The sequence below is a fragment of the Drosophila suzukii genome, unplaced genomic scaffold (genome assembly GCF_043229965.1).
Source record: "Drosophila suzukii unplaced genomic scaffold, CBGP_Dsuzu_IsoJpt1.0 scf_14, whole genome shotgun sequence".
Classification (NCBI taxonomy): Eukaryota; Metazoa; Arthropoda; class Insecta; order Diptera; family Drosophilidae; genus Drosophila; species Drosophila suzukii.
Genome location: NW_027255901.1, coordinates 32,437 through 51,526, shown reverse-complemented (window position 1 = coordinate 51,526; position 19,090 = coordinate 32,437).

The following is a 19,090-nucleotide window of genomic DNA, read 5'->3' as shown; positions in this document are numbered from 1 at the left end:
GGAAAAGTTTTTTTGGGACAATCTATAGGTATTTATTAAGCTAATTCATATTCTTTGAAAGAGATAAATAAAGATGTACAGATCTTTAAAGGTTTTTGCCGCGCACTTTGCTCTCTCTAAGCGCCGGCAGGGCTTTTTTCTTTGCCGCTAAGTTCGGCCGGCAACTATTTACATACACACACATAGACGCGTAAAAACATTTCGCATTGTCTGGCTCTGACGTCATAGCTTTTTTCTTTGGAGGTTTGTGAGCGTTAGAGTGGGCATAGCAAAATCAATCGATAGGTATTGACAAGACTAATACATTTCAGTTAAAATTTTCTATCTAGCATCAAAACTGTAGGAGTTACAGTTTAGGGCGGTTTGTGGGCGTTAGAGAGGGCGTGGCAGTCTAGTGAAAGAAACTTGCGCTGCGTAAGAAGCTCAGGAATCTGTACGCCAAATCTCAATAGCCTAGCTCTCATAGTTTCCGAGATCTTAGCGTTCATCCGGACAGACGGACAGACGGACACGGCTAGATCGACTCGGCTAGTGATCCTGATCAAGAATATATATACTTTGTGGGGTCGGAAACGCTTCCTTCTGCCTGTAACATACTTTCCGACGAATCTAGTATACCCTTTTACTCTACGAGTAACGGGTATAAAAAGGAGTCGGAAAAAAGTGGCAATATGGCCGCACGTAGCAAAAGAAAAATCGAAGAAAAAAATGACGAAGTAATTTATTAATTGCCGTTGTCGGCTTTAATCGGACTAGGATTTTGGACAAATTGTACAGAAAGTCAAACGAATTATATTTTCGAGTGGCTGACTGCAGACCGGCAATTAATACGACGAAAAGCTTTACTTATCTTATCGGCTCGAATGGATCAAAATGTACGCCGGGGGTTAGCGGGGTACCGTGGTGGCGCTGATGGAATGGCGTGGGAGGCGACGGCGGGAAACTGGCGGCGTCGGCGGGCTGCTGCGCTGGGCTTCGGCGGTTGAGAGAGAGAGTTAGAGAACAGTGAGCGGCATCATACAACAACAACAACTTATTCTTAGAACTTACACGATAATCTAGAAGGAACACAATAACATACACATACATACATACTACGACGTAGCAATCCTGCTACAATTCGGCCGTCCTGACATTTTAAGATACCCTGATCTTGTGTTATTTTACAATTGATTTCGGCTTATATTTATCTTAGTTTCTATAATTTAGTTTTGCATTTACAAATTCTTAGATATATTTACAACTTTATTTTCGTTTTCCAACCCTATGCTTAATATTTTGGCTACTCCAGACACCTTGACAAGGGCAACGCGATAATTGAAAACCTTCAACATCTTTTATCAAGTATCTATCATTTCTCGAAACTTTATCTATAACATAAGGACCCTTGTCTTTAGGTATTAGCTTCCTTGCGACTCCTACTGAGCTATCAAAATTTTTTACCATAATATAGTCTCCCACTTTGTACTCCGAACTCTTTGTCCTTTTTTCATTATATCTCTGTTCGTTGTCTTTTTGTAATTTTCTTTGCGCTTCCGAACCATCTTTTCTAATTTGTCTAAATCCTAAACATCATCCTTCTTCTAACTTTTGTCTCAATTCATCAATAACTTTTCCTTTCTGCTCGATTCCAAACAACATTTTACTTGGCATTTGTGCTATGCTTCTTTGCTTCGTGTTGTTAGTGAAAACTCAACATCTTCCACAACTGTGTCCCAATGCATTTTCGCAATCCGTCTATAACCACAAAGAGATGTTTCTTTGCTCTTCCATTATCAACCGGTCCATAATGATCAATATGTATAATTTCGAATGGCACATTTCCTTTTGGTTTACTGTGCAACAGTCCTTCCCCATTCCCTGACTTTGGCGCATATGCTACACATCTTATACAATTTTCAATATGTCTAACCACTTTCTCTTTCATATTCGAAAACCAATACGTCCTAACAATAGCATCCATAACTTTATCCCTTCCTAAATGACCTAATTCATTGTGATATTTGTATAATATCTTTTCCTCCATCTCTTCTGGAACACAAAATAACAGCTTTCCATTATTCGACTTTCTATATATAACTCCATTCCTCATCTCAAACATTTTATCTTCCTCATTTTCTAACTTTTTTCTAACATCTTTTAATTTTTCATCTTTCGCTTGACAAATAATTAAATTATCTTCAAAGCTATTCTTTTCAACTACCATTATGTTTGTATTTCTACTTAACGCGCCAACATGTTGCATAAGTTTTCCCGATTTAGGAACTAATTCAAAGTCATACTCTAGCAATTCTAATGCCCACCGTGCAATACGGGGGTCCAACTCAATTCTATTTAACGTCAACGTCAGTTATAATCTGTGACTATTCTAAATCTTCTACCCTGCACATAAATTCTAAATCTTCTAAGAGCGTAAATTATTGCTAGCGTTTCCAGTTCAAAACTATGATACTTTGCTTCGTCTTTTGTTGTTTCTTTCGAAAAATAAAATATTGGATGAAGCTTTTTATCCTCTTTTCTTTGCAGCAAAACTGCTCCAAAACTTTGTGCACTGGCGTCTGTATGCAATTCTACCTCGTCCTTGTAATAATATAATCCTAGCACTGGAGCTTCCACCAACTTTTTCTTAAGCATTTCAAAACATTGCAATTCCATTTCTTCAAATACAAATTCTTTATCCTTTTTTAACAATTCATATAGAGGTTTAGCGATCATCGAAAAATCTTTAATGAACCTTCTAAAATACGAACACAAACCCAGAAAGCTTCTAACACCGTGTACTTTGTCTGGAACGGGAAAATCTCGAACAGCTTCTATTCCTTTGTCATTAGCCTGTATTCCTTTGCTAGTTACCAAAAATCCTAAGTATTGTATACTTGCTTGTAGAAACTCACACTTGTCCATTCTTAATTCTAATTTGTTCCTTGCTAATCGATCAAAAACTTCTCTAAGAACACTTAAATGCTCTTGCATTTCTTTACTCGCAATCATGATATCGTCCATGTATATAACTACCTTACCATCCCTTATCATGTCTGCAAAAATCTTATTATCTTATCGTTGAAACACCGCTGGTGCATTCTTCAGCCCCATTGGCATGCGCATAAACTCAAATTGTCCTAAAGGCGTCATAAATGAGGTATATTTTATCGATTCACTATCTACAAACACATGAAAGTAGCCATGCTTTAAATCTAATTTCGAAAATATTGTTTTATTTACTAATGTATCTAATAAATCGTCAATCAAAGGTAAGGGATAATTATCTTCCACCATAGTCTTGTTAAGCTTTCGGTAATCTACACATAGTACGACTAGTCGCCTGACTTCTTTTTAACTAACAGTATTGGAGATACATACTCAGATTCACTTGGCCTTATAATTCCTTATCACCTGTAATTTTTATTTCTCTGTGTAAGCTCAACTTCTGGGCGAACAACTGAATGGTTTTGAATCCTCTAATCTTAATTTCATTTCGCATCTAACCTCCGGTTCCTTTGGCCTTTTTTTATTTACATAACAACTTTCTACCATCCTAACAATCTGACACCTAACATTATAATTCACATGATCACCAACTTTGTATTCTACACTTTCATCCGTTAAATTTATATTAAATAATTCCTTTTCCACTAGATTTATTTCCGGCTCAATTTAATTTTTATTCATAACTTCTTTCTCATCTCTGATTTTACTACAAATTTCTTTAATTGTTTCCCTGCTGTCCCTAATTCCATGATTAACATCGCTAAAAATTGTATTTTTATCCCTAACAATACTAACAACATCGCTAATTATTTGCTTTTCATCACTAAAGTCATCGCTAACTATCTGCTTTTCATCACTAACATCATCGCTAACTATCTGCCTTTCATCACTAACTTCATCGCTAATTATCTGCTTTTCATCACTAACTTCAGAATGATTTTCAATATTCTCAACCGTAACCATTTTCAAAGTGTCAAGGCTTAAACTTAGATTACTAGCATCCATAAAATCTCGTCCCAAGATTACGTCTTTACTCATAGGTTCATTTGCCACAATAACTAAATTAAAATGTACTTTATTTAAATTTTTCGAAACATAACATAATATTTTTCCATAAGTTTCTAGGTAACTTTTGTTTAAACCGTAATATGAACTTAAAACTGGTAATTTCGAAATGTCTTCTGGCACTTTGGATTTTTTAGTAAATGAAATTGGGCTTCCTGTATCTATGAGACATTCTGCAATTAACCTGGTATTAGAATCGTTTACAAAATTAATTTCAACATATCTTACATATTTGTTTTCGCCCTCGTTCTTGTTTTTGTTTTTCAAACATTTCGCAACAAAGTGTCCCATCTCGCCGCACGCATAGCACGATCCTTTCTTCCGCTTTGATTTCCTGCACTCGTACGCCCAATGCCCTTTGGCATTGCAATTGAAACAACTAGTCTCCTTGCTGTCCTTGGGATCCGTTGATGTCGTCGGCCTGCCAACTCCATATAGCTTTGGCAAGCTTACATCCGCAAACGCCCTCTTTATGTGCCCAACATCTACAAAGCATTGAATATGCGCCTGGTTACGTAGCCCTTGATTGGGGATACCTTCGATGATGCAGCTCAACATTTCATCTGCATCAATAATTATGCCCTGAGCAATCATTATCTGGTCGTCGACATAACTCCCGAAACTTTCGCTTTGTTTCCATTTGCGCCCTTCGAATTTGCGTCGTATCTCCAACTTCGATGATTTTCCGCCAAACGTTGAGATCAGCTCTTCCATTAGGTCATCCAACGGTAGCAACACGCGGTCTGAATCTGCGTGCAGCCACTCATAAGCTTTTCCCTTTATTTTGCTCAGCATTAGCAACAAATTTTCCTCTTATTCCATAAATGGTCGCGATATTTTGCACTTGAGTAGTCCATTTGCGGGCACACGACTCGCCAGAAAACTCACTCAACACCTGGGTTGCCATGCCCAACGAGACGTCGACGCTCTCGTTCAAATTTTCCACCACCGCTTTACGTTCGCTGCTTTTTGCGTTTCTAGAATTGTCTCCGGCCTGGTTGTGCATGTCGTCTTCTGCGTAGTTGTCGTTCCTTCCGCCGTCTTCGTTTTGTTCGCCGCCTTTTTCGTTGCTCCGTTTGCCTCTAATTCTGAGAATGCTGCCAGCCACTTCGTCATTCGCTTCACCATCTTCGCCGTTAGTTTCGCCGTCTTCTTCGATGTAATTCTCAATGCCGCCGTCGTAGCTCTGGATGCCGCCGTCTTTGCCGTTACATTTATCTCCGTCTTTGCTGTTACTTCTGTCGCCGCCTTCTTCGAAAATTTCGTCGCTGCTGTCATTGCCCTTACTTTTGTCGCCGTCTTCATCATTTTTTGTTTCGCCATTTCATCAACCTTTCCACGAACTTCCTTTGGTACTTTATTTAGCCGCAAGATCAATTCCTTTTTCGTTCCGGTTGTTGATAGCTTCAACACACTCAACCACCTTTTTAATTGTGCGATCGAAGCGTTATTTAATTCCATTTTGATTTTCTTTTGTCTTTACTTTAATTAATTGGCTCGTGATCGGCCCACTTCTGATTTTGTAGGGGTATAACGTATTCCCCTGAAGTTAAACACCAACAAAAATATGTACTTCTAGTCTTTTCTTTTATTTGATTTAATTTGGTCCGTTCAGGATCACGGTTGGCGTTCAACTGCCCTCGCTCTCAGCTCACGATCCGCATCAACCCACGATTCATTGAGAGAGTGTGAGAGCGATGAGATTGAGAGAGAGAGAGTTAGAGAACAGTGAGCGGCATCATACAACAACAACAACTTATTCTTAGAACTTACACGAATGATCTAGGTGGAACACAATAACATACACATACATACATACTAAGACGTAGCAATCCTGCTACAAAACCTAAGTGAATGAACTCACCATCTAAAATGGTAGTTTTCTGTTCAAAATAAATTAATGCGAAAACAAAACATTTTTAATTTAAAGTTTAGGCAATGCGCTAGGCCTCAAACTTTTGGTAAAAATGATTTACACAACACAAAAAATGATTGTTCCTTTCCTTAATTTGTCAACCTTTTTGTTCTGGTCAAATAAGGGGAATAAATAGTAGAATATTTCATGATTTAAATCAGTTTGAAGTAGCCTAGAGTTTAGAGCGTAGAGCCTCTGTTTTTGAACCAAAAAGGGCCGTGTTCGGTCCCCGAACAAACTTTTTATATCCGTTACTCGATCAGTATAAGGGTATACTAGATTCGTCAGAAAGTATGTAACAGGGGGAAGGAAGCGTTTCCGACAGGCACACTAGACGTGTTGATCTAGCCATGTCAGTCTGTCAGTCTGTCAGTCTGTCAGTCTGTCAGTCTGTCAGTCTGTCAGTCTGTCAGTCTGTCAGTCTGTCAGTCTGTCAGTCTGTCAGTCTGTCAGTCTGTCAGTCTGTCAGTCTGTCAGTCTGTCAGTCTGTCAGTCTGTCAGTCTGTCAGTCTGTCAGTCTGTCAGTCTGTCAGTCTGTCAGTCTGTCAGTCTGTCAGTCTGTCAGTCTGTCAGTCTGTCAGTCTGTCAGTCTGTCAGTCTGTCAGTCTGTCAGTCTGTCAGTCTGTCAGTCTGTCAGTCTGTCAGTCTGTCAGTCTGTCAGTCTGTCAGTCTGTCAGTCTGTCAGTCTGTCAGTCTGTCAGTCTGTCAGTCTGTCAGTCTGTCAGTCTGTCAGTCTGTCAGTCTGTCAGTCTGTCAGTCTGTCAGTCTGTCAGTCTGTCAGTCTGTCAGTCTGTCAGTCTGTCAGTCTGTCAGTCTGTCAGTCTGTCAGTCTGTCAGTCTGTCAGTCTGTCAGTCTGTCAGTCTGTCAGTCTGTCAGTCTGTCAGTCTGTCAGTCTGTCAGTCTGTCAGTCTGTCAGTCTGTCAGTCTGTCAGTCTGTCAGTCTGTCAGTCTGTCAGTCTGTCAGTCTGTCAGTCTGTCAGTCTGTCAGTCTGTCAGTCTGTCAGTCTGTCAGTCTGTCAGTCTGTCAGTCTGTCAGTCTGTCAGTCTGTCAGTCTGTCAGTCTGTCAGTCTGTCAGTCTGTCAGTCTGTCAGTCTGTCAGTCTGTCAGTCTGTCAGTCTGTCAGTCTGTCAGTCTGTCAGTCTGTCAGTCTGTCAGTCTGTCAGTCTGTCAGTCTGTCAGTCTGTCAGTCTGTCAGTCTGTCAGTCTGTCAGTCTGTCAGTCTGTCAGTCTGTCAGTCTGTCAGTCTGTCAGTCTGTCAGTCTGTCAGTCTGTCAGTCTGTCAGTCTGTCAGTCTGTCAGTCTGTCAGTCTGTCAGTCTGTCAGTCTGTCAGTCTGTCAGTCTGTCAGTCTGTCAGTCTGTCAGTCTGTCAGTCTGTCAGTCTGTCAGTCTGTCAGTCTGTCAGTCTGTCAGTCTGTCAGTCTGTCAGTCTGTCAGTCTGTCAGTCTGTCAGTCTGTCAGTCTGTCAGTCTGTCAGTCTGTCAGTCTGTCAGTCTGTCAGTCTGTCAGTCTGTCAGTCTGTCAGTCTGTCAGTCTGTCAGTCTGTCAGTCTGTCAGTCTGTCAGTCTGTCAGTCTGTCAGTCTGTCAGTCTGTCAGTCTGTCAGTCTGTCAGTCTGTCAGTCTGTCAGTCTGTCAGTCTGTCAGTCTGTCAGTCTGTCAGTCTGTCAGTCTGTCAGTCTGTCAGTCTGTCAGTCTGTCAGTCTGTCAGTCTGTCAGTCTGTCAGTCTGTCAGTCTGTCAGTCTGTCAGTCTGTCAGTCTGTCAGTCTGTCAGTCTGTCAGTCTGTCAGTCTGTCAGTCTGTCAGTCTGTCAGTCTGTCAGTCTGTCAGTCTGTCAGTCTGTCAGTCTGTCAGTCTGTCAGTCTGTCAGTCTGTCAGTCTGTCAGTCTGTCAGTCTGTCAGTCTGTCAGTCTGTCAGTCTGTCAGTCTGTCAGTCTGTCAGTCTGTCAGTCTGTCAGTCTGTCAGTCTGTCAGTCTGTCAGTCTGTCAGTCTGTCAGTCTGTCAGTCTGTCAGTCTGTCAGTCTGTCAGTCTGTCAGTCTGTCAGTCTGTCAGTCTGTCAGTCTGTCAGTCTGTCAGTCTGTCAGTCTGTCAGTCTGTCAGTCTGTCAGTCTGTCAGTCTGTCAGTCTGTCAGTCTGTCAGTCTGTCAGTCTGTCAGTCTGTCAGTCTGTCAGTCTGTCAGTCTGTCAGTCTGTCAGTCTGTCAGTCTGTCAGTCTGTCAGTCTGTCAGTCTGTCAGTCTGTCAGTCTGTCAGTCTGTCAGTCTGTCAGTCTGTCAGTCTGTCAGTCTGTCAGTCTGTCAGTCTGTCAGTCTGTCAGTCTGTCAGTCTGTCAGTCTGTCAGTCTGTCAGTCTGTCAGTCTGTCAGTCTGTCAGTCTGTCAGTCTGTCAGTCTGTCAGTCTGTCAGTCTGTCAGTCTGTCAGTCTGTCAGTCTGTCAGTCTGTCAGTCTGTCAGTCTGTCAGTCTGTCAGTCTGTCAGTCTGTCAGTCTGTCAGTCTGTCAGTCTGTCAGTCTGTCAGTCTGTCAGTCTGTCAGTCTGTCAGTCTGTCAGTCTGTCAGTCTGTCAGTCTGTCAGTCTGTCAGTCTGTCAGTCTGTCAGTCTGTCAGTCTGTCAGTCTGTCAGTCTGTCAGTCTGTCAGTCTGTCAGTCTGTCAGTCTGTCAGTCTGTCAGTCTGTCAGTCTGTCAGTCTGTCAGTCTGTCAGTCTGTCAGTCTGTCAGTCTGTCAGTCTGTCAGTCTGTCAGTCTGTCAGTCTGTCAGTCTGTCAGTCTGTCAGTCTGTCAGTCTGTCAGTTTGTCAGTTTGTCAGTCTGTCAGTCTGTCAGTCTGTCAGTCTGTCAGTCTGTCAGTCTGTCAGTCTGTCAGTCTGTCAGTCTGTCAGTCTGTCAGTCTGTCAGTCTGTCAGTCTGTCAGTCTGTCAGTCTGTCAGTCTGTCAGTCTGTCAGTCTGTCAGTCTGTCAGTCTGTCAGTCTGTCAGTCTGTCAGTCTGTCAGTCTGTCAGTCTGTCAGTCTGTCAGTCAGTCTGTCAGTCTGTCAGTCTGTCAGTCTGTCAGTCTGTCAGTCTGTCAGTCTGTCAGTCTGTCAGTCTGTCAGTCTGTCAGTCTGTCAGTCTGTCAGTCTGTCAGTCTGTCAGTCTGTCAGTCTGTCAGTCTGTCAGTCTGTCAGTCTGTCAGTCTGTCAGTCTGTCAGTCTGTCAGTCTGTCAGTCTGTCAGTCTGTCAGTCTGTCAGTCTGTCAGTCTGTCAGTCTGTCAGTCTGTCAGTCTGTCAGTCTGTCAGTCTGTCTGTCAGTCTGTCAGTCTGTCAGTCTGTCTGTCAGTCTGTCAGTCTGTCTGTCAGTCTGTCAGTCTGTCAGTCTGTCAGTCTGTCAGTCTGTCAGTCTGTCAGTCTGTCAGTCTGTTAGTCTGTCAGTCTGTCAGTCTGTCAGTCTGTCAGTCTGTCAGTCTGTCAGTCTGTCAGTCTGTCAGTCTGTCAGTCTGTCAGTCTGTCAGTCTGTCAGTCTGTCAGTCTGTCAGTCTGTCAGTCTGTCAGTCTGTCAGTCTGTCAGTCTGTCAGTCTGTCAGTCTGTCAGTCTGTCAGTCTGTCAGTCTGTCAGTCTGTCAGTCTGTCAGTCTGTCAGTCTGTCAGTCTGTCAGTCTGTCAGTCTGTCAGTCTGTCAGTCTGTCAGTCTGTCAGTCTGTCAGTCTGTCAGTCTGTCAGTCTGTCAGTCTGTCAGTCTGTCAGTCTGTCAGTCTGTCAGTCTGTCAGTCTGTCAGTCTGTCAGTCTGTCAGTCTGTCAGTCTGTCAGTCTGTCAGTCTGTCAGTCTGTCAGTCTGTCAGTCTGTCAGTCTGTCAGTCTGTCAGTCTGTCAGTCTGTCAGTCTGTCAGTCTGTCAGTCTGTCAGTCTGTCAGTCTGTCAGTCTGTCAGTCTGTCAGTCTGTCAGTCTGTCAGTCTGTCAGTCTGTCAGTCTGTCAGTCTGTCAGTCTGTCAGTCTGTCAGTCTGTCAGTCTGTCAGTCTGTCAGTCTGTCAGTCTGTCAGTCTGTCAGTCTGTCAGTCTGTCAGTCTGTCAGTCTGTCAGTCTGTCAGTCTGTCAGTCTGTCAGTCTGTCAGTCTGTCAGTCTGTCAGTCTGTCAGTCTGTCAGTCTGTCAGTCTGTCAGTCTGTCAGTCTGTCAGTCTGTCAGTCTGTCAGTCTGTCAGTCTGTCAGTCTGTCAGTCTGTCAGTCTGTCAGTCTGTCAGTCTGTCAGTCTGTCAGTCTGTCAGTCTGTCAGTCTGTCAGTCTGTCAGTCTGTCAGTCTGTCAGTCTGTCAGTCTGTCAGTCTGTCAGTCTGTCAGTCTGTCAGTCTGTCAGTCTGTCAGTCTGTCAGTCTGTCAGTCTGTCAGTCTGTCAGTCTGTCAGTCTGTCAGTCTGTCAGTCTGTCAGTCTGTCAGTCTGTCAGTCTGTCAGTCTGTCAGTCTGTCAGTCTGTCAGTCTGTCAGTCTGTCAGTCTGTCAGTCTGTCAGTCTGTCAGTCTGTCAGTCTGTCAGTCTGTCAGTCTGTCAGTCTGTCAGTCTGTCAGTCTGTCAGTCTGTCAGTCTGTCAGTCTGTCAGTCTGTCAGTCTGTCAGTCTGTCAGTCTGTCAGTCTGTCAGTCTGTCAGTCTGTCAGTCTGTCAGTCTGTCAGTCTGTCAGTCTGTCAGTCTGTCAGTCTGTCAGTCTGTCAGTCTGTCAGTCTGTCAGTCTGTCAGTCTGTCATGTCAGTCTGTCAGTCTGTCAGTCTGTCAGTCTGTCAGTCTGTCAGTCTGTCAGTCTGTCAGTCTGTCAGTCTGTCAGTCTGTCAGTCTGTCAGTCTGTCAGTCTGTCAGTCTGTCAGTCTGTCAGTCTGTCAGTCTGTCAGTCTGTCAGTCTGTCAGTCTGTCAGTCTGTCAGTCTGTCAGTCTGTCAGTCTGTCAGTCTGTCAGTCTGTCAGTCTGTCAGTCTGTCAGTCTGTCAGTCTGTCAGTCTGTCAGTCTGTCAGTCTGTCAGTCTGTCAGTCTGTCAGTCTGTCAGTCTGTCAGTCTGTCAGTCTGTCAGTCTGTCAGTCTGTCAGTCTGTCAGTCTGTCAGTCTGTCAGTCTGTCAGTCTGTCAGTCTGTCAGTCTGTCAGTCTGTCAGTCTGTCAGTCTGTCAGTCTGTCAGTCTGTCAGTCTGTCAGTCTGTCAGTCTGTCAGTCTGTCAGTCTGTCAGTCTGTCAGTCTGTCAGTCTGTCAGTCTGTCAGTCTGTCAGTCTGTCAGTCTGTCAGTCTGTCAGTCTGTCAGTCTGTCAGTCTGTCAGTCTGTCAGTCTGTCAGTCTGTCAGTCTGTCAGTCTGTCAGTCTGTCAGTCTGTCAGTCTGTCAGTCTGTCAGTCTGTCAGTCTGTCAGTCTGTCAGTCTGTCAGTCTGTCAGTCTGTCAGTCTGTCAGTCTGTCAGTCTGTCAGTCTGTCAGTCTGTCAGTCTGTCAGTCTGTCAGTCTGTCAGTCTGTCAGTCTGTCAGTCTGTCAGTCTGTCAGTCTGTCAGTCTGTCAGTCTGTCAGTCTGTCAGTCTGTCAGTCTGTCAGTCTGTCAGTCTGTCAGTCTGTCAGTCTGTCAGTCTGTCAGTCTGTCAGTCTGTCAGTCTGTCAGTCTGTCAGTCTGTCAGTCTGTCAGTCTGTCAGTCTGTCAGTCTGTCAGTCTGTCAGTCTGTCAGTCTGTCAGTCTGTCAGTCTGTCAGTCTGTCAGTCTGTCAGTCTGTCAGTCTGTCAGTCTGTCAGTCTGTCAGTCTGTCAGTCTGTCAGTCTGTCAGTCTGTCAGTCTGTCAGTCTGTCAGTCTGTCAGTCTGTCAGTCTGTCAGTCTGTCAGTCTGTCAGTCTGTCAGTCTGTCAGTCTGTCAGTCTGTCAGTCTGTCAGTCTGTCAGTCTGTCAGTCTGTCAGTCTGTCAGTCTGTCAGTCTGTCAGTCTGTCAGTCTGTCAGTCTGTCAGTCTGTCAGTCTGTCAGTCTGTCAGTCTGTCAGTCTGTCAGTCTGTCAGTCTGTCAGTCTGTCAGTCTGTCAGTCTGTCAGTCTGTCAGTCTGTCAGTCTGTCAGTCTGTCAGTCTGTCAGTCTGTCAGTCTGTCAGTCTGTCAGTCTGTCAGTCTGTCAGTCTGTCAGTCTGTCAGTCTGTCAGTCTGTCAGTCTGTCAGTCTGTCAGTCTGTCAGTCTGTCAGTCTGTCAGTCTGTCAGTCTGTCAGTCTGTCAGTCTGTCAGTCTGTCAGTCTGTCAGTCTGTCAGTCTGTCAGTCTGTCAGTCTGTCAGTCTGTCAGTCTGTCAGTCTGTCAGTCTGTCAGTCTGTCAGTCTGTCAGTCTGTCAGTCTGTCAGTCTGTCAGTCTGTCAGTCTGTCAGTCTGTCAGTCTGTCAGTCTGTCAGTCTGTCAGTCTGTCAGTCTGTCAGTCTGTCAGTCTGTCAGTCTGTCAGTCTGTCAGTCTGTCAGTCTGTCAGTCTGTCAGTCTGTCAGTCTGTCAGTCTGTCAGTCTGTCAGTCTGTCAGTCTGTCAGTCTGTCAGTCTGTCAGTCTGTCAGTCTGTCAGTCTGTCAGTCTGTCAGTCTGTCAGTCTGTCAGTCTGTCAGTCTGTCAGTCTGTCAGTCTGTCAGTCTGTCAGTCTGTCAGTCTGTCAGTCTGTCAGTCTGTCAGTCTGTCAGTCTGTCAGTCTGTCAGTCTGTCAGTCTGTCAGTCTGTCAGTCTGTCAGTCTGTCAGTCTGTCAGTCTGTCAGTCTGTCAGTCTGTCAGTCTGTCAGTCTGTCAGTCTGTCAGTCTGTCAGTCTGTCAGTCTGTCAGTCTGTCAGTCTGTCAGTCTGTCAGTCTGTCAGTCTGTCAGTCTGTCAGTCTGTCAGTCTGTCAGTCTGTCAGTCTGTCAGTCTGTCAGTCTGTCAGTCTGTCAGTCTGTCAGTCTGTCAGTCTGTCAGTCTGTCAGTCTGTCAGTCTGTCAGTCTGTCAGTCTGTCAGTCTGTCAGTCTGTCAGTCTGTCAGTCTGTCAGTCTGTCAGTCTGTCAGTCTGTCAGTCTGTCAGTCTGTCAGTCTGTCAGTCTGTCAGTCTGTCAGTCTGTCAGTCTGTCAGTCTGTCAGTCTGTCAGTCTGTCAGTCTGTCAGTCTGTCAGTCTGTCAGTCTGTCAGTCTGTCAGTCTGTCAGTCTGTCAGTCTGTCAGTCTGTCAGTCTGTCAGTCTGTCAGTCTGTCAGTCTGTCAGTCTGTCAGTCTGTCAGTCTGTCAGTCTGTCAGTCTGTCAGTCTGTCAGTCTGTCAGTCTGTCAGTCTGTCAGTCTGTCAGTCTGTCAGTCTGTCAGTCTGTCAGTCTGTCAGTCTGTCAGTCTGTCAGTCTGTCAGTCTGTCAGTCTGTCAGTCTGTCAGTCTGTCAGTCTGTCAGTCTGTCAGTCTGTCAGTCTGTCAGTCTGTCAGTCTGTCAGTCTGTCAGTCTGTCAGTCTGTCAGTCTGTCAGTCTGTCAGTCTGTCAGTCTGTCAGTCTGTCAGTCTGTCAGTCTGTCAGTCTGTCAGTCTGTCAGTCTGTCAGTCTGTCAGTCTGTCAGTCTGTCAGTCTGTCAGTCTGTCAGTCTGTCAGTCTGTCAGTCTGTCAGTCTGTCAGTCTGTCAGTCTGTCAGTCTGTCAGTCTGTCAGTCTGTCAGTCTGTCAGTCTGTCAGTCTGTCAGTCTGTCAGTCTGTCAGTCTGTCAGTCTGTCAGTCTGTCAGTCTGTCAGTCTGTCAGTCTGTCAGTCTGTCAGTCTGTCAGTCTGTCAGTCTGTCAGTCTGTCAGTCTGTCAGTCTGTCAGTCTGTCAGTCTGTCAGTCTGTCAGTCTGTCAGTCTGTCAGTCTGTCAGTCTGTCAGTCTGTCAGTCTGTCAGTCTGTCAGTCTGTCAGTCTGTCAGTCTGTCAGTCTGTCAGTCTGTCAGTCTGTCAGTCTGTCAGTCTGTCAGTCTGTCAGTCTGTCAGTCTGTCAGTCTGTCAGTCTGTCAGTCTGTCAGTCTGTCAGTCTGTCAGTCTGTCAGTCTGTCAGTCTGTCAGTCTGTCAGTCTGTCAGTCTGTCAGTCTGTCAGTCTGTCAGTCTGTCAGTCTGTCAGTCTGTCAGTCTGTCAGTCTGTCAGTCTGTCAGTCTGTCAGTCTGTCAGTCTGTCAGTCTGTCAGTCTGTCAGTCTGTCAGTCTGTCAGTCTGTCAGTCTGTCAGTCTGTCAGTCTGTCAGTCTGTCAGTCTGTCAGTCTGTCAGTCTGTCAGTCTGTCAGTCTGTCAGTCTGTCAGTCTGTCAGTCTGTCAGTCTGTCAGTCTGTCAGTCTGTCAGTCTGTCAGTCTGTCAGTCTGTCAGTCTGTCAGTCTGTCAGTCTGTCAGTCTGTCAGTCTGTCAGTCTGTCAGTCTGTCAGTCTGTCAGTCTGTCAGTCTGTCAGTCTGTCAGTCTGTCAGTCTGTCAGTCTGTCAGTCTGTCAGTCTGTCAGTCTGTCAGTCTGTCAGTCTGTCAGTCTGTCAGTCTGTCAGTCTGTCAGTCTGTCAGTCTGTCAGTCTGTCAGTCTGTCAGTCTGTCAGTCTGTCAGTCTGTCAGTCTGTCAGTCTGTCAGTCTGTCAGTCTGTCAGTCTGTCAGTCTGTCAGTCTGTCAGTCTGTCAGTCTGTCAGTCTGTCAGTCTGTCAGTCTGTCAGTCTGTCAGTCTGTCAGTCTGTCAGTCTGTCAGTCTGTCAGTCTGTCAGTCTGTCAGTCTGTCAGTCTGTCAGTCTGTCAGTCTGTCAGTCTGTCAGTCTGTCAGTCTGTCAGTCTGTCAGTCTGTCAGTCTGTCAGTCTGTCAGTCTGTCAGAGTCTGTCAGTCTGTCAGTCTGTCAGTCTGTCAGTCTGTCAGTCTGTCAGTCTGTCAGTCTGTCAGTCTGTCAGTCTGTCAGTCTGTCAGTCTGTCAGTCTGTCAGTCTGTCAGTCTGTCAGTCTGTCAGTCGTCTGTCAGTCTGTCAGTCTGTCAGTCTGTCAGTCTGTCAGTCTGTCAGTCTGTCAGTCTGTCAGTCTGTCAGTCTGTCAGTCTGTCAGTCTGTCAGTCTGTCAGTCTGTCAGTCTGTCAGTCTGTCAGTCTGTCAGTCTGTCAGTCTGTCAGTCTGTCAGTCTGTCAGTCTGTCAGTCTGTCAGTCTGTCAGTCTGTCAGTCTGTCAGTCTGTCAGTCTGTCAGTCTGTCAGTCTGTCAGTCTGTCAGTCTGTCAGTCTGTCAGTCTGTCAGTCTGTCAGTCTGTCAGTCTGTCAGTCTGTCAGTCTGTCAGTCTGTCAGTCTGTCAGTCTGTCAGTCTGTCAGTCTGTCAGTCTGTCAGTCTGTCAGTCTGTCAGTCTGTCAGTCTGTCAGTCTGTCAGTCTGTCAGTCTGTCAGTCTGTCAGTCTGTCAGTCTGTCAGTCTGTCAGTCTGTCAGTCTGTCAGTCTGTCAGTCTGTCAGTCTGTCAGTCTGTCAGTCTGTCAGTCTGTCAGTCTGTCAGTCTGTCAGTCTGTCAGTCTGTCAGTCTGTCAGTCTGTCAGTCTGTCAGTCTGTCAGTCTGTCAGTCTGTCAGTCTGTCAGTCTGTCAGTCTGTCAGTCTGTCAGTCTGTCAGTCTGTCAGTCTGTCAGTCTGTCAGTCTGTCAGTCTGTCAGTCTGTCAGTCTGTCAGTCTGTCAGTCTGTCAGTCTGTCAGTCTGTCAGTCTGTCAGTCTGTCAGTCTGTCAGTCTGTCAGTCTGTCAGTCTGTCAGTCTGTCAGTCTGTCAGTCTGTCAGTCTGTCAGTCTGTCAGTCTGTCAGTCTGTCAGTCTGTCAGTCTGTCAGTCTGTCAGTCTGTCAGTCTGTCAGTCTGTCAGTCTGTCAGTCTGTCAGTCTGTCAGTCTGTCAGTCTGTCAGTCTGTCAGTCTGTCAGTCTGTCAGTCTGTCAGTCTGTCAGTCTGTCAGTCTGTCAGTCTGTCAGTCTGTCAGTCTGTCAGTCTGTCAGTCTGTCAGTCTGTCAGTCTGTCAGTCTGTCAGTCTGTCAGTCTGTCAGTCTGTCAGTCTGTCAGTCTGTCAGTCTGTCAGTCTGTCAGTCTGTCAGTCTGTCAGTCTGTCAGTCTGTCAGTCTGTCAGTCTGTCAGTCTGTCAGTCTGTCAGTCTGTCAGTCTGTCAGTCTGTCAGTCTGTCAGTCTGTCAGTCTGTCAGTCTGTCAGTCTGTCAGTCTGTCAGTCTGTCAGTCTGTCAGTCTGTCAGTCTGTCAGTCTGTCAGTCTGTCAGTCTGTCAGTCTGTCAGTCTGTCAGTCTGTCAGTCTGTCAGTCTGTCAGTCTGTCAGTCTGTCAGTCTGTCAGTCTGTCAGTCTGTCAGTCTGTCAGTCTGTCAGTCTGTCAGTCTGTCAGTCTGTCAGTCTGTCAGTCTGTCAGTCTGTCAGTCTGTCAGTCTGTCAGTCTGTCAGTCTGTCAGTCTGTCAGTCTGTCAGTCTGTCAGTCTGTCAGTCTGTCAGTCTGTCAGTCTGTCAGTCTGTCAGTCTGTCAGTCTGTCAGTCTGTCAGTCTGTCAGTCTGTCAGTCTGTCAGTCTGTCAGTCTGTCAGTCTGTCAGTCTGTCAGTCTGTCAGTCTGTCAGTCTGTCAGTCTGTCAGTCTGTCAGTCTGTCAGTCTGTCAGTCTGTCAGTCTGTCAGTCTGTCAGTCTGTCAGTCTGTCAGTCTGTCAGTCTGTCAGTCTGTCAGTCTGTCAGTCTGTCAGTCTGTCAGTCTGTCAGTCTGTCAGTCTGTCAGTCTGTCAGTCTGTCAGTCTGTCAGTCTGTCAGTCTGTCAGTCTGTCAGTCTGTCAGTCTGTCAGTCTGTCAGTCTGTCAGTCTGTCAGTCTGTCAGTCTGTCAGTCTGTCAGTCTGTCAGTCTGTCAGTCTGTCAGTCTGTCAGTCTGTCAGTCTGTCAGTCTGTCAGTCTGTCAGTCTGTCAGTCTGTCAGTCTGTCAGTCTGTCAGTCTGTCAGTCTGTCAGTCTGTCAGTCTGTCAGTCTGTCAGTCTGTCAGTCTGTCAGTCTGTCAGTCTGTCAGTCTGTCAGTCTGTCAGTCTGTCAGTCTGTCAGTCTGTCAGTCTGTCAGTCTGTCAGTCTGTCAGTCTGTCAGTCTGTCAGTCTGTCAGTCTGTCAGTCTGTCAGTCTGTCAGTCTGTCAGTCTGTCAGTCTGTCAGTCTGTCAGTCTGTCAGTCTGTCAGTCTGTCAGTCTGTCAGTCTGTCAGTCTGTCAGTCTGTCAGTCTGTCAGTCTGTCAGTCTGTCAGTCTGTCAGTCTGTCAGTCTGTCAGTCTGTCAGTCTGTCAGTCTGTCAGTCTGTCAGTCTGTCAGTCTGTCAGTCTGTCAGTCTGTCAGTCTGTCAGTCTGTCAGTCTGTCAGTCTGTCAGTCTGTCAGTCTGTCAGTCTGTCAGTCTGTCAGTCTGTCAGTCTGTCAGTCTGTCAGTCTGTCAGTCTGTCAGTCTGTCAGTCTGTCAGTCTGTCAGTCTGTCAGTCTGTCAGTCTGTCAGTCTGTCAGTCTGTCAGTCTGTCAGTCTGTCAGTCTGTCAGTCTGTCAGTCTGTCAGTCTGTCAGTCTGTCAGTCTGTCAGTCTGTCAGTCTGTCAGTCTGTCAGTCTGTCAGTCTGTCAGTCTGTCAGTCTGTCAGTCTGTCAGTCTGTCAGTCTGTCAGTCTGTCAGTCTGTCAGTCTGTCAGTCTGTCAGTCTGTCAGTCTGTCAGTCTGTCAGTCTGTCAGTCTGTCAGTCTGTCAGTCTGTCAGTCTGTCAGTCTGTCAGTCTGTCAGTCTGTCAGTCTGTCAGTCTGTCAGTCTGTCAGTCTGTCAGTCTGTCAGTCTGTCAGTCTGTCAGTCTGTCAGTCTGTCAGTCTGTCAGTCTGTCAGTCTGTCAGTCTGTCAGTCTGTCAGTCTGTCAGTCTGTCAGTCTGTCAGTCTGTCAGTCTGTCAGTCTGTCAGTCTGTCAGTCTGTCAGTCTGTCAGTCTGTCAGTCTGTCAGTCTGTCAGTCTGTCAGTCTGTCAGTCTGTCAGTCTGTCAGTCTGTCAGTCTGTCAGTCTGTCAGTCTGTCAGTCTGTCAGTCTGTCAGTCTGTCAGTCTGTCAGTCTGTCAGTCTGTCAGTCTGTCAGTCTGTCAGTCTGTCAGTCTGTCAGTCTGTCAGTCTGTCAGTCTGTCAGTCTGTCAGTCTGTCAGTCTGTCAGTCTGTCAGTCTGTCAGTCTGTCAGTCTGTCAGTCTGTCAGTCTGTCAGTCTGTCAGTCTGTCAGTCTGTCAGTCTGTCAGTCTGTCAGTCTGTCAGTCTGTCAGTCTGTCAGTCTGTCAGTCTGTCAGTCTGTCAGTCTGTCAGTCTGTCAGTCTGTCAGTCTGTCAGTCTGTCAGTCTGTCAGTCTGTCAGTCTGTCAGTCTGTCAGTCTGTCAGTCTGTCAGTCTGTCAGTCTGTCAGTCTGTCAGTCTGTCAGTCTGTCAGTCTGTCAGTCTGTCAGTCTGTCAGTCTGTCAGTCTGTCAGTCTGTCAGTCTGTCAGTCTGTCAGTCTGTCAGTCTGTCAGTCTGTCAGTCTGTCAGTCTGTCAGTCTGTCAGTCTGTCAGTCTGTCAGTCTGTCAGTCTGTCAGTCTGTCAGTCTGTCAGTCTGTCAGTCTGTCAGTCTGTCAGTCTGTCAGTCTGTCAGTCTGTCAGTCTGTCAGTCTGTCAGTCTGTCAGTCTGTCAGTCTGTCAGTCTGTCAGTCTGTCAGTCTGTCAGTCTGTCAGTCTGTCAGTCTGTCAGTCTGTCAGTCTGTCAGTCTGTCAGTCTGTCAGTCTGTCAGTCTGTCAGTCTGTCAGTCTGTCAGTCTGTCAGTCTGTCAGTCTGTCAGTCTGTCAGTCTGTCAGTCTGTCAGTCTGTCAGTCTGTCAGTCTGTCAGTCTGTCAGTCTGTCAGTCTGTCAGTCTGTCAGTCTGTCAGTCTGTCAGTCTGTCAGTCTGTCAGTCTGTCAGTCTGTCAGTCTGTCAGTCTGTCAGTCTGTCAGTCTGTCAGTCTGTCAGTCTGTCAGTCTGTCAGTCTGTCAGTCTGTCAGTCTGTCAGTCTGTCAGTCTGTCAGTCTGTCAGTCTGTCAGTCTGTCAGTCTGTCAGTCTGTCAGTCTGTCAGTCTGTCAGTCTGTCAGTCTGTCAGTCTGTCAGTCTGTCAGTCTGTCAGTCTGTCAGTCTGTCAGTCTGTCAGTCTGTCAGTCTGTCAGTCTGTCAGTCTGTCAGTCTGTCAGTCTGTCAGTCT